Raw genomic sequence first — 24,727 nt, forward strand, 5'->3', positions numbered from 1 at the left:
AGCTCCTAAATGAAGACACTATTTCTCATATTTCTTCTGTGCCTTCTGAGCATAGTACATCTAACTACAAACTAGGTATTTAATAAATGTTCTTTGGATGTTGAATGAAGTATAGACCTACAGCCAAGGTCTATCTTGTCATTAACTCTATGCCATTGGATGAGACACTAGTCCTATTATCCCGTTATTCAGTCAGAAGCATGTATTGAACACCAACTGTATGGTGATATTTCTAAGACATTGAATGAGGGAGAAACACAGTTCCTGTGATGAAGATTTCTGTTCCAGAGAGCCCTGAAAACCTCTCGCAAAAGGTCTGTCATGCCCCATACCTGCAGCTGAGGCCAGCCCTGCCTTGGCTGTGCCACCGAGTGTAGTGGAGGAGTGGATCTGAGCGGGCTTCAGGGACAGAATCTACTGCGGCCGCCCGGGTCCCTCCACCCACAGGTCCCAAAGGTTGGTGAGAGGGTCTTCTCAGCTTGCCAAGAGGGGAGTGGGGTGCCCCCATAACTCAGGCCCCCTTGGGAGGCAGCAGCAGAGGCGGGAGCAGACCAGGGCTCCCCAAGCAGGCAGGAGCTTGGATACATTGTTGAATGTCTCCACATAAATCCCCTGAGGTAACTAAGCCTGTGAGGTAGCCCTGCCCAACCTGAGTACCTGAACTTATTCTCACACTGAATAGCATCCCCGCCCCTGCCGAAGCCCTAAGGCTGGGAAGCAGCATTTGAATCTCACACCCCAAGTGCTGGCTGGGCAGATCTGCAGGCGAGGTGGGTGTGAAGAAAATATTCAGAAGTCAAGTCACTGGCTGGGAAAATGCCCAGAAAAGGGGAAAAAAGAAGAAGACTATAGAAGGTTACTTTCTTGGTGAACAGGCATTTCCTCCCTTCCTTTCTGATGAGGAAGAACAATGCTTACCATCAGGGAAAGACACAGAAGTCAAGGCTTCTGTATCCCAGCCCACCCAATGGCCATGGAAGAGCTCAAAAAGGATTTTGAAAATCAAGTTAGAGAAGTGGAGGAAAAACGGGAAAGAGAAATGAGAGACATGCAGGTAAAGCATGAAAAACAGGTCAACACTCTGTTAAAGGAGACCCAAAAAAATGCTGAAGAAACTAACACCTTGAAAAATAGGCTAACTCAATTGGCAAAAGAGGTTCAAAAAGCCAATGAGGAGAAGAATGCTTTCAAAAGCAGAATTAGCTAAATGGAAAAGGAGGTACAAAAGCTCAATGAAGAATATAGTTCTTTCAAAATTAGAATGGAACAGATGGAGGCCAATGACATTATGAGAAACCAAGAAATCACAAAACAAAACCAAAAGAATGAAAAAATGGAAGATAATCTAAAATATCTCACTGGAAAAACAACTGACTTGGAGAATAGATCCAGGAGAGACAATTTAAAAATTATGGGCCTACGTGAAAGCCATGATCAAAAAAAGAGTCTAGACATCATCTTTCATGAAATTATCAAGGAAAACTGCCCTGAGATTCTAGAACCAGAGGGCAAAATAAGTATTCAAGGAATCCACAGATCACCGCCTGAAAGAGATCCAAAAAGAGAAACTCCTAGGAACATTGTGGCCAAATTCCAGAGTTCCCAGGTAAAGCAGAAAACAATGCAAGCAGCTGGAAAGAAACAATTCAAGTATTGTGGAAATACAATCAGGATAACACAAGATCTAGCAGCTTCTACATTAAGGGATTGAAGGGCGTGGAATAGGATATTCCAGAAGTCAAAGGAACTAGGACTAAAACCAAGAATCACTTACCCAGCAAAACTGTGTATAATACTTCAGAGGAAAAATTGGTCTTTCAATGAAATAGAGGACTTTCAAGCATTCTTGATGAAAAGACCAGAGCTGAAAAGAAAATTTGACTTTCAAACACAAGAATGAAGAAAAGCATGAAAAGGTAAACAGCAAAGAGAAGTCATAAGGGACTTACTAAAGTTGAACTGTTTACATTCCTACATGGAAAGACAATATTTGTAACTCTTGAAACTTTTCAGTATCTGGGTACTGGGTGGGATTACACACACACACATGCACATGCACACACACACACATAGAGACAGAGTGCACAGAGTGAATTGAAGAGGATGGGATCATATCTTAAAAAAATGAAATCAATCAGTGAGAGAAAAATATATTGGGAGGAGAAAGGGAGAAATGGAATGGGGCAAATTATCTCTCATAAAAGAGGCAAGTAAAAGACTTATTAGTGGAGGGATAAAGAGGAGAGGTGAGAGAAAAACATGAAGTTTACTCTCATCACATTCCACTAAAGGAAGGAATAAAATGCACACTCATTTTGGTATGAAAACCTATCTTACAATACAGGAAAGTAGGGGATAAGGGGTTAAGCAGGGTGGGGGGGATGATGGAAGGGAGGGCATGGGGAGGAGGGAGCAATTTGAGGTCAACACTCATGGGGAGGGACAAGATCAAAAGAGAGAATAGAAGCAATGGGGGGCAGGATAGGACGGAAGAAAATATAGTTAGTCTTATACAACATGACTATTATGGAAGTCATTTGCAAAACTACACAGATATGGCCTATATTGCACTGCTTGCCTTGAAAAGGGAAGGGATGGGGAGGGAGGGAGGAAGAGAAATTGGAACTCAAAGTTTTAGGAACAACTGTTGAGTACTGTTCTTGCTACTAGGAAATAAGAAATACAGGTAAAGGGGTATAGAAAGGTATCTGGCCCCCAGGACAAAAGAGAAGAAGAAGACAAGGGCAGAGAGGGATGATAGAAGAGAGAGCAGATTGCTGATAGGGGCAATTAGAATGCTCGGTGTTTTGAGGTGGGGGAAGGGGACAAAAGGGGAGAAAATTTGGAACCCAAAATTTTGTGAAAATGAATGCTAAAAGTTAAATAAATAAATAGATGAGAATAAGAGTGTGTAGCTATCAGTCACTTTTTACTAAAGACTTTCAAGATGAGAGGCGAGATGGGTAAGTTGGGGAGCAGCTGATATCCTACTAGAGGCTTCACTCATTTTGTTTATCCTACCGTCGTAAAGAGCTCCCTTCCATTTGTTGCATATTTTCATTGCTTGACTTTAAAATTCAAGTTTTCTGTTGAAATTATGTCCCCAAAAAGTAGTGCAAGTGCATTGGTTCTAAGTGCAGGCATGCCAGAGTCAGTGATTCGACTTAGTGAGAAAATAAAGGTGGGAGATAAACTTCATGCTGGAATGACTGTGGCTACTGTCCATCAGAAGTTTAGAGTTAATGAATCAATGATTCTTTACATCCACAAAAAGGAGGAAAGTGTTCCTAAATGTGTGCGAATCCCTTCCAGAAAGTGCTAACATAAATGCTGAAATGCATGATGAGGGAATTGAAATAAATGAAAAAGTGGCTAAGTTTGTGGCTAAATGAAATGATGAAAGAATAAATAAGAGTAGCCAATATGGCAACCACCCACTTGAAGGCCCAACAAGTTTATAAGCATGTTACAATAGGCCAAGAAAATAAGAATCTTTGTGTAAGCTAGCCTGGGGTGGGTGTGTTGTTTTAAGTTATGGAATGGTTTAACAAATGTGAAACTTTCTAGTAAAGCTAGTGGTGATGAAACAGTGAGGTCGAACGTTGAACCAAATGTGTGTCTAGTGCACACCTCTGGAGGCAAAGGTCCAAGGATATGGAAGAAGATGTCTCTGGCATCTTGCAGGAGAAAATCCCAGGAGCTGATGAACGAGGAGTTTGATGAGTTGACTCTGGAAGTTTTTCAGGCCAGCAAGGACGATGATAATGAACTAGCTTCCAAGACTGTGTCAGTCACAATTTCCAAGCTTAAATGGGATGTTGGCATAAACAACCAGCTGGCTAGAGACATAGAAGCTGCTGATGCTGACACTGATTGCAGTCTCAACACTAAACATGAACTCGCCTCTGCTATGCTCCCATACTCTCAAATCCTTAAAGATCTCAAAGAGCCCCTGAATCAGACATAGCTGATGGACCATTTAACTTGGAGAGTTCTTCACACTCTCCAATGCCGTCCATCGGCCATAAAAGATGTCAGAAGTGATATTGAGAGCTCTGTCTTTTGACAGCAGTAACTAAAGTGCCATCAACTTCTCCCTTGTTTTTCAGAAGTAAGGTTTTATTGTAAAGAATTGTATGCAGAAAAGTATATTTTCAACTGTCTCTAGAGGAAGATTACAGTTTTTAGTGGTAACAGGAACTTAACCCCTTATTAATCATAGGTCCAATTTATTATCATTCATGTTATTAACTTTCATACTATTTTCTAGGAATGGCACTCTCATGAAAGTTGAGGATTGACTGCATTAAGGGCAGACCAATTCGGGGGCCAACTTTTCCTCTCTTCCCGTTACCCATCCCTGTATTCCTGGGGCTAAGGATATAACAATGATACTTAAGCCAGGAAGTGCTTTGAGATTCCTGGGATAAAACGAAGCCAAGGTAGTCTCTAGCCATTCTGCCTAAGGAAGTCAAGAATCTGGCTGAAGAACATCAAATGTATGTGAAACTACGACTGTAAAGATAGGAAGAGGTTATGTGTTCCTTACCATACCCACAAATATGTTCCCTGCCATACTCAAGGTCTCTGGGGCTGTGGTACCCAAGGTAATTTGCAAAATCCAAGCCATCTAAGAAAGAAAAAATAGAAACATATCATTGCAATACCCCCTTATTTCACAGATGAGGGACTTGGGACCCAGAAAGGTCAAAGATTGTTATGACAATAAAAAAGATAACCCTAAGTAAACGACTTTTAAAACTTTGAAGTTCATATAAATTGTGAGTTATTATTGTGTGTTGGGTCAGGGAGGACAGATTTGTTCAATTACATGAATCAGGCACACTCTTTATTGGGAATATCTGAAGCTTTAAATACCAGAAAAAGTCAATTGAATAAAAGAATTTATTTCTTTTTAAAAATTAATTTAATAGAGCAGCCTAATTTACTGAAATTGGTCCTGGTGCTACTTGGAAGGATATAACATTGAATTCTACTTCAGCTATTTATGTGTGTGTGTGTGTGTGTTTGTGTGTGTGTGTGTGTGTGTGCGTGCATATGTATTTATGTGTACAGACATAGCTATACCCCAGACTTGAGTACTTTCTAAAGCATTTCAACCCTGAGATTTCACCTGTTTGGGTTCCAAAGATCACAAAGAATGGGTTATCTCATGACCTGAGTGGGAACAGGACCCACCTTTACAATCACCCACTGCATGATTCCCAGGTAGGAGAGGATGGACATCACACAGCTAAAGAAGACAATGATTGGTAAGACCTAGAAGGAGAATGGCAAGAGGCATTTAAGAGATGAGATGTGATATTTAGATCTCCTTCCTACAACTTTAGACAGATAACTCCCCTTCACTTACATTACAGTCCCGTCCAGTCAAAATAGCCAAATTTTTGCCCCCAGGACATGGCATTCCATCACCCTTCAAAGGGCCTTTGCACAGGTAGACCCCCACACCTAGAATGCACTCAGCTCTATCTCTTTGAATCCTCATTTGCCTCAAAGCTTAGGTCAAGGGTCACATAATAAATGAAACCTTTATTGATTCTACCCAGTTCTTTGTGATCCTCTAACCCCATGACCATTTACTTGTTTTCCTTTTGTTATTTATTTCTTTGTAGACTTAGAGATGTACATTTTGTTTCCTCTGATAGAATATAAGTTCCTTGAGGGCAGAGACTGTTCCATTTTGGTCTTTATACAATGCCTGGAACACAGGTATAATATTTGATTAATGAATGTTTGCTGATTGAATGATTGATTATATGATGACTCTATGCCACAGCACTTCAGCAGGTCAAAGCACCCTGGGAACACTAGGTCCAATACAGTGCCTAGCACAGAGCAAATTCTCCATGACTATTAAGTACAAGCTAATTTAGGAGGAAAGTGAAACTGTACCAAAGTTATTTGAATCTTACTTTTCACCAAAAGTGAATGTAGTTTCTGAAGGTGATAGACATCAAAGGAAACCCAAGGGTGCTATTCCGCGTTTTGTCTTTCCACTTCCTCTGCCCCCACACCCCCACCTAAGGACTGTCCCTCAGTCCAAAAACCTTATGGGATGCAATCCCTTCCCACTTCTGCTGCTTAAATTCCTACAAGATTTCAATGAGATGGAAGTTAACAACTCTGTTTCTTCCAGTGACATGGAAGATCCCCAGGCCTTGCCTCCTGCCCTTGTCCTTGCCTCCCAAGGTCCTCTAGGTCTTACCTATCCTCTGCTTCAGTACCATGTAGTCCCCTAAAGACACCTGGGCCTTGCCATCCACCCTGCTATAAACTTGTGTAGTTCAGCTGTGTTTTGTCTTATCTCCCCCAACTGGAGAGTGGACTTTCTAGATAGCAAGGACTGTCTCACTGTTCCTGTCTATGTTTTGCTCATTGCTTGGAGCAGAATGAGAGCTTAGCCAATGAGGAATTAAGATCCTTGCTATTTTTAGTACCTATTGAAATACAATTGAGATCATATTGCCAGATTGACTTGGCAAGCCTGACTTCATAGGACAGTTCATTTTCTTCATAACTGTGAGGGCTTTGATGTGGCCAAAACTAAACCCTGTTGTGAAAAGTCATTATCCCACCACACACACACACATACACACACACACACACACACACATGCAGATGCACATGACACACATAGATGCACACACACATGCACATGTGTTCGTTCACACACACACTCTGGCTCAGCCACTATCCACTTAATACCCATTTCTACCCACAAAGATAGGTGTTACCTGAAAGGCAAAAACATCACTGATGAGAACATTCCCAAAGACAAAACTGGAGCCAGCCCCTGTGTAACTGATGAAAACCTAAATGGAAAGAAAAACAAGGCAAAAGGAGGAAGAGTCAAGAGGCAAAAGATGAATCATACCCACCACTAACCTCTGTTTCTGCTCATGGGTTACACAATTGGGAGGCTTATTGTGGTGACTCAAAGCAGGGCCCAGTCAAGGCCTGTGACAATGTTAATAATCCCATTTATCGTGGTATGCATAGAACATCCAAACATTGCTACTGGACTTACTTATGATGGGGTCACCTCTGAGACTATTAGGAATCTGGTATGTGGTTGTCTGCCTTTCAGGGATGTGTCCAGTGATCACCAGTCTCATGTTGTGGACTCATGCTCTCTGGCCAGGACACACATGCTGTAGGTCACCTGCCTACCTACCAAGTACAATGAGTTTTCCTTTCTAGTGTCTATACATGGGAAGACATTCAGGGCCTTTGGTGAAGTATCAGGCTCTGAGTTCCTTGGTAGAACAATCCATTACCACAGAATAAAATAAATGTCACTGACTCCTAACTGGTTCTGCCATTTCTAGATCTGAGTCAGTGACCTCTGTCCTTGGCATAGGGAGGGAGTAAAAAAAAAATCTTCCCAGTCTATCTTGACTTTCCTGATTAGAATTGTTTGGTGTGTTTTTTGTTTCTTGTGGAGGGGGTATGTTGGAATATCTAAGCAAACATGTTGGCTCTTACTCCGCCATCTTGGCTCTGCCTTTCTCCTTGTCTATCTCATGGCCTTATTCATAATTCATTTGTAAACTCCTTATGTATTTGGATCTCCTCCTTTGAGATCTTTCCCTAGTACTCAGGATAGGATCTGAATTTCCCTTTCTCCCTTCTCTCAACCCCTCTCTTTCCAGAATCCTGAGTACAATAGAACCTAAAGCTCAACTTCCCATACCTGAAACTGTTGACCAAGCCATTGAAATGCAGCAAATCCAGGATCAGTTCGGATAACCAAGATGCCAAGAGCAAAGTCCAGCATAAGACCCCAAAACACAGTCCTCCAGGACACCTGGGTTTAAGAAATGGCAGTTAAATGGCACAGTGAAAAGAGATGGGACCTAAGTATGAATCCTTCCTGAGACACTTAGTAGCTGTATGATCCTGGGAAATACCTCCCTGTCTCAGTTTGCCCATCTGCAAAATGGAGATGACAATATAATTTTCCCCTTCTTATCTAGGTCCCTATGCCAGAATGACAAAATTTGAGAGTTTGAGGGAACCTTGTAATACAACATGCTCAAGTGGTCATCCAGCCTCTACCTGAAGACCTCCAAGAAAGGGGAACCACCTCTTAACAGAGCCCATCATACCTGTATATCATTTCAAATATCATAGCTGATCCATTACTAGAGGCAACCTGAGATTTTAGATACAGCCTGAGGGCCTGCTAGCAGTCTAATGCCATGCAGAAAAACACAGAGGTAACTAACCTGAATAATTTCAGAAATCATGGTTAATGGTTAGGTGACACCCATCCAGAGCCTCTGGGATCCCTGGGACTATTCCCTGGGCTTGAATTGGGGTCATTCTAGAACCAGGCATTCTAAGAGTTTATAAGACAACTTTTAAAAAGATAGTTTTGCTAAGTTTCCATGATAAAATTGCACTTCTGATATTTCACAAGTATGTACAAATTGTACTTTGTGATAGACAGTATGAAAATCTGCTGTCCTTTAGGAATCTAGCCAGAAAGATTCTGCTCATGCCATATGCTGTTTAATTAAACATAGAGTTTTCTGGTCCATGCATTTGACTTGTTTGATTTGTTTTCTGAATTCTTAAGCACTCCCAAATACTAAAGTCTTCCTGGTTCCTCCTGATCAAAAAAGAACAGGACTGGATTCAGTAAGGCTCCCTGGCATTGCTTATCTCCCTGCTGACTCCCCACCTCACACCAACATATTTATTGATTCAGTATTGGTTCTATGGGTAAATAGTCAGAGTTCACATCGCCTTCCTGGTAGCCACCTGAAGGGCCTCCCAGTAATTAAATAGGAAGTCATTGGGGGAGCTTTCTTAGCCTTATATATAAACCCAAGACTTACTGCAAAATGGTTTTTGGAGCAGGCAAAGAGAATGATAAGGAACATACAGATTCCAGCAAAAGAAATGAGCTGCTTTGGCCTTCTGGCAGTGTCGATGACCAGCCACAGGAAGAGACCAAGCAAGGCAACTGCCATTAGACCCCTGAAAAGAGAAAGTAAGAGAGGCTAGTACTCACTTGAATAGCTGAGAGATAAAAGGGTATTACAGGCATAGTAGTGAAGTCTTAAATGTAATTATTCTCAATGAAAACCCACTATAATCAGCAAATAAAAACCATTTCCAGAATCGGTGTAACGCAATTTAGAGATGCGAAATAATTTCTCACAATTACTAATAATAATTTCTGAAGGGGCCTGTGGTTTCACTGGTATGGGGAAATGTGAGTGTACAAACTCCCTCTGCCAGTGCAACTTGGTAACTTGACTGTAATGTACAATCTTAGAGAGCTGCCCCAGATATTGAGAGGGTGCTTCCCCATGGTCATACAAGTCAGTAAGTGGCATGGGCAAACCTTGAACTCAGGTCTTCCTGACTCCAAAGCAATCCCTCTTCCATGCTTCTTATTCCAATGGGATAACATGTAATACATTTGACCAACTTGAAAGTACAAACATAGATGTCAGCTATAGCATTTTTATTACTATTTCAAAATCTAATAATACTAGCTGACACATATGATGCTTTCAGGTTTACATATTCCTTGATGTACATTATCTTATTAACGTAATAAAAAATTCTCTCTTTGCCTGGATCTGCTATAATGCCACCTACCTCAGGGACTCAGATTGGAGTTGAAAGGATCATTGATGTAGAAGCAGAAGGGTCTTTGACATCATCTAGCTTGATTTCCTCATTTTACAGATAGGAAACTGAGGTCAAGAGAAATGTAAGTGCTTTGCCCAGGATCACATAGGTTATAATCTTCAGAGCCAGCATTCAAACCACATACTCTGATTTCAAATCATCACCCTTTCTACTGTATCATAGTGTCTCCCAATGATGGATTTATGTAGATTCAGGCTACTATAAATTCTCACTGGCCCCTTATCCCTGGGCTTTCCATTGAACAACTTTAAGAGGATAGGGAATATTCAAAAACAGGAGGAGTATCAGAGTTTGCACATTACCCTTTCAAAAGACCATATTGTTGGAAATGATGTCCCATTCCTCACTGGCTAAGCAGTAAGTGTGCTGCTAGAAATTCTAGAATTGTAAAGGGCAGATCTGTCAGCACTCTCAATAGTCCCAGGAAGTCTGTGCATATGATGCAGGAATATGGGCAAGATATGGAAGTTCTGGACCAGGATGAAAGTAGCACAGAAAACAGAGTAATGACCTATCCAAAGGTTTTCTGTTCATTGTCTAATTACTTCATTGCATTGGATTGTCATTTCTCTGATTCCTGATATGGACATTGGAATGGTGAGCCAATTTATTTCCTTCCCTGAAATATCATTAGACCCTTCAGGCATGCTAACCTACATGGATGCAAGGGACAGGGCTAAACACAATGGCCCCAGTGAATCCACCAATAATCTGTCATAGGACGGAGAGAGAGAGAGAGAGAGAGAGAGAGAGAGAGAGAGAGAGAGAGAGAGAGAGAGAGAGAGAGAGAGAGAGAGAGACCGAGAGACAGGGACAGAGAGACAGAGAGGGAGACGGAGAGGGAGAGAGAGAGAGACAGAGACAGAGACAGAGACAGAGACAGAGAAAGAGAGAGAGAGAGAGAGAGAGAGAGAGAGAGAGAGAGAGAGAGAGAGAGAGAGGACAAAGGAGAGAGGTGGAAAAGAATTCCATAATCTGTAGTAATAGAATCTCAAAGATAACAAAACTGTGGGGCAATTGGCCATTGAAGCTCTCTTCTTACTCACCATTTTAGCCAAAGCCTCAGCTGAGAATTTCCAAAAGGCTTCCCATATCTCAACAGTTTCTGCCCAAAATGCCTTTTAATGAGACTGTAAGCCAAGAAGAAGAGGCCCAAACAGGTGAGGAGAAACAAAGGCAGGGCTCTCTGGAAATCCAGGATACAGGCTGCCAGGAGGTAGGCAGCATAGGCTAAAGACAATTCAAAGACAAAAGGATAAAGGTCAGGGAATGGACTTGAAAGGGGGAACTAGAATTTCTGCCATCGGTTTGAAGGATCTGAGCAAGAAAGACCCACAGTGAATCTCTCAAGCTCAGCCTGGTCCTTGACATCACACAGCCTTTGACCTAAGCTGAATTGCTCAGATATCTGTCATTTTCTTTCCTTCTTTAAAAATGTTATTTTTTCAATCAACAAAAAGCTGTCCTTTCTCCCTCTTATCTCAGCCCTTCCCCTAAATGAGAATTTTAAAATGTTGTTAGAAATAAGTTTCATCAAGCACACAAACTTCTGCATTGATCATGTCTGAAAGAAAAAATATATAAATACATGTTCATGCATATATGTCTCATTGTGCACTTCAAGTCTAGGACGTTGGTAGCATGTTTCATCATGAATCCTCTGAAATCATGTTTGAATATTACATTGATCAAAGCCCTTAAATATTTCAAAGTTGTTTGTCTTTACCATATTGTTGTCCTTGTATAAACTGATCTCCTGGCCCTGCTCACTTCACTCTGTATCACTTCACACTGTTTCTCTGAAAACATCCTTTTCACTGTATCATTTATTGCCCAAGTGATGGACAAGGTTCAGTGACTTGCCCAGGGCCACGTCACTATCAAGTATGGGAGATGGGCTTTGACCACAAGTCTAGTGCCTGTGCCCTATGACATGCTGCCTCTCAACACTGGAGGTCATCTGTTTCACAGAGGAAACACTGAGGCCTTCACAGCTTCTTCTTTGGAGCCCACCCTGCCTTGAGCAAGGTGATGATTCTTTGATGTTTCTTTCTCATTTTTCTTTCTTTTTAAAAAAATTTCTCACTTAAGCCAATAAGACGTGATTTGAACATAGCCTACTAGGTTGTTTGATAGCAAAAACAAAATAAAAACTCTAACACTCTACCACCCACTGATGTAGCCATCATAATAACCAGTATTTACATAATATTTCAAGATTTTCTTGGGCAGCTAAGTGGTGAAATAGATAGTGTGCTGAGCCTGGAGTCAGGAACACCTGAATTCAAATCTAGCCTCAGACACTTTCTAGCTGTGTGACCCTAGACAAGTCACTTAACCCTGTTTGCCTCAGTTTCCTCATCTGTAAAATGATCTGGAGAAGGAAACGGCAAACTACTTCAGTATCTTTGCCACAAACACCCAAATGGGATCACATAGAGTCAGAGATGACCTTAACAACTGAACAACAACAAAAAGACCAAAGAGTCTATTTGTACCAAAAATAGTTATAGCAGTTCTTTTTCTAGTGACGAATAATTAAAAATTGAGGGGATGTCCATCAATTGGGGAATGGCTGCACAAGTTATGATTACATATATATATATATATATATATGTGTATATATATATATATATATATATATGACTACAATCGAATATCATTGTGCTATAAGAAATGAGAGGCAGGCTGATTTAAAAAAAAACTGGGAAAGACTTATATGAACAGATGCAAAGTGAAGTGAGCAGAACCAGTAGAACATTAGACACAGTGAGAGCAATACTGTATGATGATCAGTTGTGAATGACTTAGCTCTTCTCAGCAATACAATGATCCAAGACAATACCAAAGGACTCAGAATGAAAAATGCTGTCCACATCCAGGAAAATAATTGGTGGAGTATGAATGCACATCAAAGCATAGTATTTTTCATTTTCTGTATTTTTATTTCATAGGAATTTTTTGTTGGTTCGAGTTCTTAAATATGACAAATATGGTAATATTTTTTGCATGATTGAACATATATTACCTATACCAAATTGCTTACTGTCTCAGGGAATGGTGATCAGAGAGTGAGGGAGAGAGAAAATGTGGAAATCAAAATTTTAAAAAATGAATGTTAAAAATTGTTTTGACATGTAATTGGGAAAAAATAAAATATTATTGGGGAAAAAAGAGAAATGTGGAAAGGGATGGATAGCTTACTGATCTGGAAAAGCAGCAGAATAGACAAAGCTGTGTTCTGGCACATGGCCATTTTCTCCTTCACTTCCTCCCCTTTTTCTTCTTCCTCCTTCTTTCCTTTCACTTCCCCAGTGCACCTTAGCCTTGTCCAGGCCACTTCAACCCACTCTGGCTCTGAGGGACAACCAGAGACCTCGCTGTTAAAGTTGGGGGAAAGAAAACAACTTTTTGAGTAAGAAAGATGCCTTCTAAGTTTCATTAACCCCCAAAAGAAGAGGATGTTACTAAATTCATGAAAAGTAAAGGAAAAAGTCTTTTGGAAGAAGATTCAGATGAAGAAGAGGAGTTTTTTTTCCTTAAGGTGTCCATGCAGATCAAGATTTGGATCTGAAAATGACAAAATTAGGCATGTATAAGATCAGATGCAAATAACTGGTGTCATTCAGAAAATATTTCAAAAGTATTAAAAAAGAGAAGAGACTGGAGGAGCTACAAGACAAATCATAAAGTTAAAAGATAATGCAACAGTTCTTAGTAACACATCTAAACAGCCTGGAAGACAAATGTGGTGGTGGGATGCAAAATGAGGGCCATTTAGTTTTGGCTGGGGATTATAATTCTTATTGTCCTGAGATATCAGGTTGATTAGTTGACCAGATAAGTTCACTAAAATTCTGGGACAATTAAAAAAAGAGATTGCTGCATAAATTAATGAAATATGTATACAGTTTCCCAAGCTTTTTTCTCAAAAAGTAAAAGAAGGAAAGTGTCTAGTTCATATTGGAGCACTAAGTTTCTAACTACTGTGCTCTCATTCAGAAAAATATGCTTTTATTAATTTATTTAAAAACAGAAACATCTATTTTGCAAGTTCTAGGAAACTAATTTGAAATAAGATATTTGCTACTACATTATTTACTTATATAGCTAAATTTGGGTGATGATATTTAAAACTTAACCTATTTTTTATACAGTAAACAAAAGAGGTAGGGGTTTACTGCATCGAGTTCAGCAACAGGGAAGGAGGTCAGAAGCATATAGAGAGAGATGGAATGTTATATAAAAGGGGATGGCCACCACTCAGTAAATGATTTCAAAATGTATAATTTTTGTCATGTAAAAAAATGAGATTTTGGAAATGATTTCTATATGTTTTATTGTTGATGTTGGTCAGTTGTTTCAGTCATGTCTGACTTATCATGATTGGCAAGGTTTTATTGGCAGCTACACCAGAGTGACTTATCACTTTCTGCTCTAGCTCATTTTACAGACAAGGAACTAAGGCAAATAGGGTTAAGTGACTTGCGCATATAGTTATGGAGAACTAATGTTTTCCAAAATTAGTACTTTCAACTAAAGTGACAAGACATTCTGGTAAACCTTAAAAGAGTATTTCAGAGTACTTTGTATACTTCACTAACTTGAGCCTCACAACATCCCTGTGTGTTACAGGGGGCATTATTCCCATAAGCAGACCCAGAGCAGTTAAGGCACTTGCCCAGAATCACAGAGATGGGAAGTTTCTGAGGAAGGATTTTAACTCAGGTCTTCTTGACTCCAGACACAGCACTCTATCCACTGCACCACCTAGCACCATGTTTTATAGTGATACAGCACCAATCCCACAGTGATTTCATCTCTCACTTCTCAGTATTTGAAGAAAAACTTCACTCAGAATGTCTTACCTGTACATAGGAGGCCCAAGAGGATGTGCTGAAACAACTGGGCATGAGTTCTGTAGAACTGTCGGGCCTTGGAGAAAGTCTGCTGACACCTCCTTATTAAAGAGCAAATAGCAAGAAAGTAAAATTACCTCAGCTCCTTCTCAAGAGCTCCTACACTCCCAACCCAGGAGGGACACCTTGGTTCCAGGCAGAACCTGTCCTTGTTCAGTGGATTCACTCAAAAGATGATGGTCTTTGGTATAAGAAAAACTGACCCTGTTTGTGTCCAATCTACCCTTTCTGGGCCCCAAACAACAACAAACTTCATCTCACCCTGGACCCTGTGGTATCCCAGATTATCCCTGATGCCTCAAAATATGGAATAGGTTTTTTCTGCCTCTTTCAAACAAAGTTTTCACTCATTGGTGTCCCCTAAGGTCACTAAATGCAGAGTAGTTACATTCTGAAGTGGGGGAAAGTAAAGGTCTCCCAAGAAGCCCTTCTGGGCTTTCTTCCCCCCAGATACACACCCTGGAACAATCCACCAGAAATGTGTTTACAGACTGGAAAACTCCAGTGAGGGAGGGGGTTTTCTCTACTTGGCTGGTTTGTTGGGAGGTGCCTAATAGGATGAGGGCTTCAGAATGATCCTGTCTCTTCACTGGCCCCTCCTCATTTGTCCCTGATATCTCTGAGCTTCCTTTACACCTACAAGGCAAAAAGCAAACCTTGTTTCTCGGAGCTCAACTGCTAACTCTTTGAGGATGACGATTTTTCCAGGGAGAGTTTTTGTTGTGGACAGTAGGAGGGTGTCATTCAATTGCTCAGTGTGTCTAGGCAACTAAGGCTGCATCAGTTGAGGGGGAAGTGGCCGAATGTGAAGAGACAGGCATCACAAGATCATAGGAAAAGAGCCAGAAGGGACGTGAAAAGCTCCCTCATTTTACCCTGAATAAACTGACGCTAACTGACTTAACTTGGTCTTGGCCTATGCCTAGGCTGAAAAAGGGAAGCATCAGAGTGAGCATTTGAACCTAGATACTCATTCCACTATAACAAGCTGCCTTTGAATAGGGGTGAAACCAAAGGTTGCAGATGGAGAAAGAAATAGTCAGTCAATAAATATTTATCAGTTACCCCTATGTGCCAAGCACTCTTATAAGTGCTGGGGATGCAAAAAGAGGCAAAAGAAAGTCCTTGTTCTCAAAGAACTCACAATCTGATGAGTGGACAGACAGGAAAAAGAATGAAAAAGAAATAGAGAAGAGACAGAGATATGAGAGACAGGAAACAGAAGAGAGTGACAGAGATGTAGACAGAACAACAGAGAGGAGAGAGGGAGAGGGAGAGACAGAGAGAGACAGAGAGATAGAGAGAAGGTGAGAGGAGAAGAAGGAGAAGAAGGAGAAGAAGAAGAAGAAGAAGAAGAAGAAGAAGAAGAAGAAGAAGAAGAAGGAGGAGGAGGAGGAGGAGAAGGAGGAGAAAGAGGAGGAGGATCAGGAGGAGACAGAAAGAGAGAGAGGAGAGAGAGGATAATCTAGCATTTGCGGTTAAAGTATAAAGGGGCATCCAGGAAATTGGAACCCAGTGGGTTCTTCTAGAGTCTAGATTAGGGAAGTGAACCTCTGGGAAGAATAAAGGTTTGACTTGAAGAAGTATGGATGAAAACACTAAGTACTAGGATAGCTATGGAAAGTGGCACCTGCTAAGAGAACACAGGTAGAGTTCCAGATCTGCCCTCCCACACAGTAATTCCAAATCTGGGGCAATCATAGTGAATGGCCATTGTTCAGATTTAGTCTCTTATCCTTTATCTGAGGCACCTACCAGCTCTAAACTGATGCTCACCTGATTCCTGCTCCCCCCACCCCCAACCTTACCATCCTGTCATCATCTTCCTATGGACTCCTTCATTTTGTCAGTGTTCCTTCTAAAATGCAGTTACCAGGGAGTAGAAGGATGGACCTGCTCTAGTTCTACCCCCATAGTCCATAAAATACCTGTAAAAATAACTAAACAAATTCCAGAGGAGCAGGAGCCACAAAATGACAAAATGAAGGAGATTTTCAGCCCAAGACAGCCTGGAAGGCCACCAGAAAAGGTCTATCACACAGGGCTCACAGCAGAGTACAGCCCAGCCTTGGCTGGGACAGGAGTGGAGCAAGCTTCAGGGCACAGAATCATGGGCAGCAGTTGCGGTTCCCAGTTTTCTCAACTCAAAAACACCAGACAGCTTCAAAGATCAGTCAGAAAGCTCTTTCACCTGGGTTAGAAGGGAGTAGGATTTGGCCACAGCTACAGCCCCACGGTGGTGGCAGCCAGTGCAGTAGCAGCTTCCATTTTTGGAGCACTGGGCCTAAAGACCCTGGGGGAATTGTGCAGATGATCTCTATCTCAGTTCTGAGTGAATGTCCTGGGGGAGGAGGAATACAGGCATGGTGGAACTTCTGGAGGCTCTGGAGAGGGAACCCTACTAACATATCCTGGGCAGAAAACAGTGATTGTGGTTGCTCAGAGACTAGAGCATAGGCCAGAAGGAGGATAGTCCTCTCCCTTGATTATGCCACCTGGGATGAACTGGGAACCTCCAAATAAAATATGCAATGTTCTCAGACCTTGGAAGACCTCAAAAAGGATTTTCAAAATCAAGTAAGAGAAGGGAAAGAAAAACTGAGAAGAAAAATGAGAGCAATGGAAGAAAATCATGAAAAGCAAGTCAACAGCTTGCTAAAGGAGACTCAACAAATGGTGAAGAAAGAATCACATTTATAAATAGACTAACCCAAATGACAAAAGAGGTCCAAAAAGCCAATAATGAGCAGAATGCTTTAAAAAGTAGAATTGGCCAAATGAAAAAGGAGGTTCAAAAGCTCACTAAAGCAAATTGTTCTTTAAAAATTAGAGTGGAGCAGATGGAAGCTAATGACTTTATGAGAAACCAAGAAATTACAAACAAAACCAAAAGAATTAAAAAATAGAAGACAATGTGGAACATCTCATTGGAAAAACAACAGACCAGGAAAATGGATCCAGGAGAGACAAATTAAAAATTATGGGAGTATCTGAAAGTCATGATCACGAAAAGAGCCTAACATCATCTTTCAAGAAATTATCAAAGAAAACTCTCCTGATATTCTAGAACCAGAGGGTAAAATAAATACTGAAAGAATTCTCCAATCACCTCCTGAAAGAGATCCAAAAAGAAAAAATCCTAGGAATATTTTAGCCAAATCCTAGAGTTCCTAGGTCAAGAAGAAAATATTGCAAGCAGCCAGAAAGAAACAATTTGAGTAATGTGGAACTACAGTCAGGATAACACAAGATCTAGCAGCTTATACATGAATGGAGTGAAGGGCTTGGAGTATGATATTCTAGAAGTCAAAGGAACTAGAATTAAAACCAAGAATCACCTACCCAGCAAAACTGAGAATAATGCTTCAGGGCAAAAATGGTCATTCAACAAAATAGAAGACTTTCAAGCAGTCTTGATGAAAAGACCAGAGCTGAATAGAAAATTGAACTTTGAAACACAAGAATCAAGACAAGCATGAAAAGATAAATAGGAAAGAGAAATCATACGGGACTTGCTGAAGTGGAACTGTCTACATTCCTACATGGAAAGATAGTATTTGGAACTCTTGAGACTATTCTCAGTATTTGGGTAATTGAAGGGATTATATACATATAGACAGAGGGCACAGAGAACGGATGATATCTAAAAAAATTAAGGGGTGAGACAGGAATGTAGTGGGAGGAGAAAGGGACAAATGAAATCTGGCAAATTATCTCTCCTAAAAGAGGCAAGAAAAAAAGTTTTCATTGGAGGGGAAGAAGGGGCAGGTGAGAGGGAAAAAGTGAAGCTTTCTCTTATCACATTTAGCTTAAGGAAGGAATAACATGCACACTCAATTTGGTATGAAAATGTATCTCACACTGCAGGAAAGCAGGGGAGAAGGGGAAGAGGTAGGTGTGGGGGGGATGATAGAAGAGAGGGAAAGTGGGAGGAGGGAGGAATTACAAGTAAACACTTTTGGAGAGGGCAAGGTCAAACAAGAGAATAGAATAAATGGGGGGGGGGCAGGATAGGATGGAGGGAAATATAGTTAGTCTTTCACAACATGACTATTATGGAAGCCTTGGGCATAACTCCACATTTATAGCCTATATTAAATTGCTTGCCTTCTCAGTGGGGATGGGTGAGGAGGGAGGAAGGGAGAGAAGTTGGAAGTCAAAGTTTCAGTAATGAATGTTGAGAACTGCTTTTGCATGCAACTGGGAAATAAAAAATACAGATAATGGGGTACAGAAATCTATCTTGCCCTACCAGAAAAGAGAGAAGATGGGGATAAGGGAAACAAGGGAAGTGATAGAAGGGAGGGCAGATTGGGGGAAGGAGTAGTCAGAATTCATGGTGTCTTGAGATGGGGGGAAGAGAGAGATGGGCAGAAAATTTGGAACTCGATATGTTCTGGAAATAAATGTTGAAAACTAAGAATAAATACATTTTTAAAATATAAATAAATAAATAAAGAGAGAAAGGAAGGAAGTTAGGAAGGAAGGAAGGAAGTTAGGAAGGGAGGGAGGGAGAGAGAGTGAGAGAAAGAAAGGAAGGAAGGGAGAAAGAAAGAAAGGAAGGAAGAAAGAAAGGAAAGAGAGAAGAAAAATGTGATGTAGTGCTCAGAATTGAGCTCAATAGCCCTGGTGGTGGTCTGACCAGGACAGAGTGAAACCTGGCTTTCATTTCCCTTTGTTTGGACAGTCTCTACTGCCTATTGTGTTATACTTTTGACTCATATGGAAACTGTGGGCCACTTAAACCCCAGAATCCACAGTTGCACACAAACAAGTCTCACAAAAACTATCCAGTACACTTTGTCAGTTTGCCTACGATCACCTCCCACGTGCCAGGCACTGTGCACAGTGCTATGAACACAAAGAAAATCAAAAGGCATTCTCTGTCCTCAAGGAGCTCACAGTCTAATGCAAAGAAGACACAAACAGTATGAACAAAGTGTATGCTGGATAAATGGGATAGTCACATAAGGAAAGCACTAAAATTAAGGCCAACCATGAAATGCTTCTTGAACAAGGCTGGACTTGACCTGGAAAGGAACCTAGGAAAGGTGAGGATAAGGAGGGGGAGGGCCCCAGATATGGGTGACAGGCAATAAAAACTACAGGTACAGTGGTATTTCTGAATTCTTCTAGGACTTTATATTCATCCCCATGAAATTTCATACTACACCTCTGGAAAGCAGAAAGCTCTGGTGTATTCCCCAAGTTGATTCCTGTATCTTCATTCCTTGTTGTTTCTGCAATATCTCATTCTTCCACCTATAAGTATGCACAAAGACTACATAAGTGAGAGAGAAGAGCAATGGTTTAGACATGATGTTGAGGCCAACACATATTTTATATAAGAAAAAACCAAATTACCATGATATCCAGTCCCTGATTGTCCATGTAATTCTTTCTTGGAGAGAGTGAAACAGATTCTTTCTCTCTTTCTTTTTCCATCTTTCATTAGTTTTCTGTAAGCTAAAAAAATACAAGATTAAAGATTGAGTTGAACGACCCATAATAGAGACAGAAACCTTTCCTCAACTAGGCTTACTGACGCATCAAGTCAAGTCAACCACCATTTATTAAGAATCTAGCATGTACCAGGCACTCTGCTAAGCCTGGGAGTTCCAAAGAAAGGCAAAAGAAAAAATTAGTTCCTGCTATCAAGAAACTCAAAGTCGAATGGGAGATATAACATGCCAAGTGCACTGTACAAACAATGTATACCTGATAAATCAGAGATAATCACCCAGACCTAGAGAGCTAGCATTTATGTAGCACTTTCAAGTTTGCAAAACACTGTACAAATTTCTCATATTATCCTCACAACAACCCTGGGAGGTAAGCACTCTTATTGTCCCAGTTTTACAAATGAGAAATCTGAGGCAAATAGAGGTTAAGTGACCTACCAAGGGTCACACAGTTACCTGAGGACAGATGTGAACTTAGGTCTGCATGACTCCACATCTAACACTGTATGTTCTAAGCCACCTCTCTACTTAAACAGAGAAGGAACTAGGAAGAAGGTGAAATATCAATTAGGACTTGAAGGCAGCAAAGGAAGGCAGGACACAGATGAGGAGGAGGGAGAGGATTGCAGGCATGAGGGACAGCTAGTGAAAATGCCTGCACTTGGAAGATGGCTGTCTTGTTGGAACAGCAAGGATCACTGTCACTGGATCACAAAGAACAGGGTGGGGAGGAGGCATGAGGTATAAGAGAGCAAGAAAGGGATATTAAGGAAAACAGGAGAAGGAATGAAGCCAGGGGACAGTGGCTGAGAAAACTGAGCCAATGGAGTCAAGGGGATTAATGGATTAAGGGAACCAGGAGACTGACACGGCTAAGGGAATGAGGGAATAAAAATGCGAGGGGACATAACAGTTTATTATCCATTCACGTATCACATGAAATTGCACAGAATAGCAGAAACAGTTATGCATGATGAGCCAAGCAAATTGTACAATGACTTATGAATTCTTGTTGTACAAGGTGTCCCTATTTGAGTATGAACTAAAGAGTATGTGTGAGTATATATGTGTGAGTGTGAAAGATATGAAAGAGTAAAAGTCAAAATTGGGGAGAGTTCCAAGGCTGAAGCAGATATGCTGAGGACTATAGTATAATATTGTTTGCTTGTCCACTTTTCCTTGAGACCCTTTCCCATAAAACAGCTATGAATGCTCTCTCTTTGTCTAAGGGCTTGGAATCTAGTTGCCCCTCCAAAGCAACCAACTCATCCTATCCTGTCTAAAGAAATGTTTCTGGTAAACCAGTGTGGGACATTATCTAAAAAGATTCATGTAAATGTCCACCTTAGATTTATAAACCACCTCAGGTTTTAAAATCCATGAAGAGGCAACAAAGGCAAGAGTAAGTAACTTACAGCACTTTAGATTTTTTAAAAGACATGAACAGACAGCAGAAGCAAGGATAGGTATCAGGAACACACTGCATAAAATGAGGTTCACCAGAACAGTAATAGAATTGACTGATTTAGTTATCAATTAGGCCTCTTGCTTACCCTAATGTGTGAGTTTCTGCTGGATGTGTCCTGGACATCTTTGGGAGAGTGCTTCTGAGGCAGTGAACATGAAGTTGAGTGAGAAGACCCAGCAGAGAAAACGGGTGAGAAGATAAAGTCGTGACTGGGGAGGAGGAGGGGGAATTTAATTATGCCCCACCTTCTTTTTCTCCCCTTTTCCCGTTGCCCTTCAAAAACATACATAAACACAAACCTTTTACTAAAAGACCCAGAGCTGGGTTGAGAACAAATGTGCAGCTTCAGATATCCCCTAGAAGATGAATGATGCCAAATGGGTGTGCCATCTCTGTCCTTGCCTTCTCCTCTTCTTGCTCCAACTTGCATTAAAAGCTAATTAGGAGCCCTTCTCCCCCGCGGTTAGTGCTGTGAGTGCGGAGTGTGTGCTCCGGGCCCGGAACACACATTTATTATTAAAAAAATACAAAAAAATCTTTTAAAAAACCCACAAAAAAATCATAAAAAATCCGCGTCTCCCCCGCCGGAGACTTTTATTTTTTTTCCCTCTTTTATAAAATAACCCGGTGAAGCAGCCGAGACCGACCCGCCGCCCGGGGCCCCGCAGCAGCTCCGAGAGGGAACGAAGAGACAGACCTTCCCCGCCGTCAGGACCACAGCCAGCTCCCGAGCCAGCCCCTGAGCAAGCCGCACCGGCAGCCGGCGGCGGATCGTACCCGTTCCGTGCCCGTTGAGTAATTTTCGATTCCGGTTGATTTTTCTCCCTTTGCTCTTGGCCTCTCCCCTCCCCCACAGACCCCAGCTCCAGACTCCGGCTCCCCACACTCCCCTACCTCTTCCCACGGAAAGTTCGCGGCTTGTGGCCCTTCGGGCGGCGGCGCCGAGATGAACCCCAGCGCCCCCAGCTCCCCTATGGCCTCGCTCTACGTGGGGGATCAGCACCCCGATGTGACCGAGGCGATGCTCTACGAGAAGTTCAGCCCCGCCGGGCCCATCCTCTCCGTCCAGGTCTGCAGGGACATGATCACTCGCCGCTCCCTGGGCTAGGCCTGTGTCAACTTCCAGCAGCCGGCATTAGATACGCCAGTGCGTATCATGTGGTCTCAACGTGATCCATCACTACGTAAAAGTGGTGTGGGCAATAGATTCATCAAAAATTGGGATAAATCCATTGATAATAAAGTATTGATACATTTTCTGCTTTTGGAAACATCCTTTCTGGTAAGGTGGTGTGTGATGAAAATGGGTCAAAGGGCTATGGATTTGTACACTTTGAGACACAAGAAGCTGCTGAAAGAGCTATTGAAAAAATGAATGGAATGCTTCTTAATGATCGAAAAGTCTTTGTGGGTCGATTTAAATCCCGTAAAGAGAGAGAAGCAGAACTTGGAGCTAGAGCAAAAGAGTTCACTAATGTTTACATCAAAAATTTTGGTGAAGACATGGATGATGAAAGACTTAAGGACCTCTTTGGCAAGTTTGGACCTGCCTTAAGTGTAAAAGTAATGACTGATGGAAGTGGAAAATCCAAAGGTTTTGGCTTTGTGAGCTTTGAAAGACATGAAGATGCAGAAAAAGCTGTAGATGAGATGAATGGAAAAGAACTGAATGGAAAACAGATTTATGTTCGCCGAGCTCAGAAAAAAGTGGAAAGACAAGCGGAACTCAAGCGCAAATTTGAACAAATGAAGCAGGATAGGATCACCAGATACCAGGGTGTTAACCTGTATGTGAAAAATCTTGATGATGGTATTGATGATGAACGTCTGCGAAAGGAGTTCTCACCATTTGGTACAATCACTAGTGCAAAGGTGATGATGGAAGGTGGCCGCAGCAAAGGGTTTGGGTTTGTATGTTTCTCTTCGCCAGAGGAAGCCACCAAAGCAGTCACAGAAATGAATGGCAGGATTGTTGCCACTAAGCCATTGTATGTAGCTTTAGCCCAGCGCAAAGAGGAGCAGCAGGCACAGCTCACAAACCAGTATATGCAGAGAATGGCAAGTGTCAGAGCTGTGCCCAACCCTGTGATCAACCCCTATCAGCCTCCTTCAGGTTACTTCATGGCAGCTATTCCTCAGACTCAGAACCGTGCAGCATATTATCCTGCTAGCCAAATTGCCCAACTCAGACCAAGTCCTCGCTGGACTGCTCAGGGTGCCAGACCTCATCCATTCCAGAACATGCCCGGTGCTATCCGCCCAGCAGCTCCTAGGCCACCATTTAATACAATGAGACCAGCTTCTTCACAGGTTCCACGAGTCATGTCAACACAGCGTGTTGCAAATACATCAACTCAGACAATGGGTCCAGGTCCTGCAGCAGCTGCTGCCGCAGCTACTCCTGCTGTCCTCACAGTTCCACAGTATAAGTATGCTGCAGGTGTTTGAAATCCTCAACAGCATCTTAATGCACAACCACAGGTTACCATGCAGCAGTCTGCTGTTCATGTGCAAGGTCAGGAACCTTTAACTGCTTCCATGTTGGCATCCTCCCCTCCTCAAGAGCAAAAGCAGATGTTGGGTGAAAGGCTGTTTCCACTCATTCAGGCCATGCATCCTACCCTGGCTGGGAAAATCACTGGCATGTTGCTAGAAATGGAAAACTCTGAGCTTCTTCATATTCTTGAGTCTCCTGAATCTCTTCGCTCTAAGGCTGATGAAGCTGTAGCCGTACTGCAAGCTCACCAAGCTAAAGAAGCTGCCCAGAAAACAGTTAATAGTGCCACTGGTGTTCCAACTGTTTAGAAGAAAAGATCAGAGATCAAGAAATGGAACCTCTGCTTCACCGAAGAAAAATATCTAAACATCGAAAAACTTAAATATTGTGAAAAAACATTGCAAAATATAAAATAAATTAAAAAAGGAAAGGAAACTTTGAAAAAAAAAGCTAATTAGGAAAGAAATTCTACTTTTCTTGAACACCCAAAAGTGAAGAGAGGAAGCTTTTGCAAACACTTCACACAAATGGATTGTAAAACCAAGCAGCTCCCTTAAGAAACTGTGGAGTTCCCCAGGCAGAGGTTTTGGCAGAGCTTGAGTCTCTAAGGAGGAACTGCTTTCCAATTCCCAGCTCGACAATCCAAGGCATAGGACAAGATTTCCTCTATCAGGTCCGTCTCCACCTT

General features: G+C 41.7%; 2 pseudogenes; one reads left to right on the forward strand and one right to left on the reverse strand.

Moving 5' to 3' along the window:
* Positions 1 to 22,051, reverse strand: part of LOC140514382 (sodium/nucleoside cotransporter 2-like) — a 37,334-nt pseudogene extending 15,283 nt beyond the window's left edge.
* A 73-nt stretch (positions 22,052 to 22,124) lies between these two features.
* LOC140514381 (polyadenylate-binding protein 1 pseudogene) lies at positions 22,125 to 24,481 on the forward strand (annotated as a pseudogene).
* Positions 24,482 to 24,727: the final 246 nt, after the last annotated feature.

Source organism: Notamacropus eugenii, chromosome 7 (assembly GCF_028372415.1).
Source record: "Notamacropus eugenii isolate mMacEug1 chromosome 7, mMacEug1.pri_v2, whole genome shotgun sequence".
NCBI lineage: Eukaryota > Metazoa > Chordata > Mammalia > Diprotodontia > Macropodidae > Notamacropus > Notamacropus eugenii.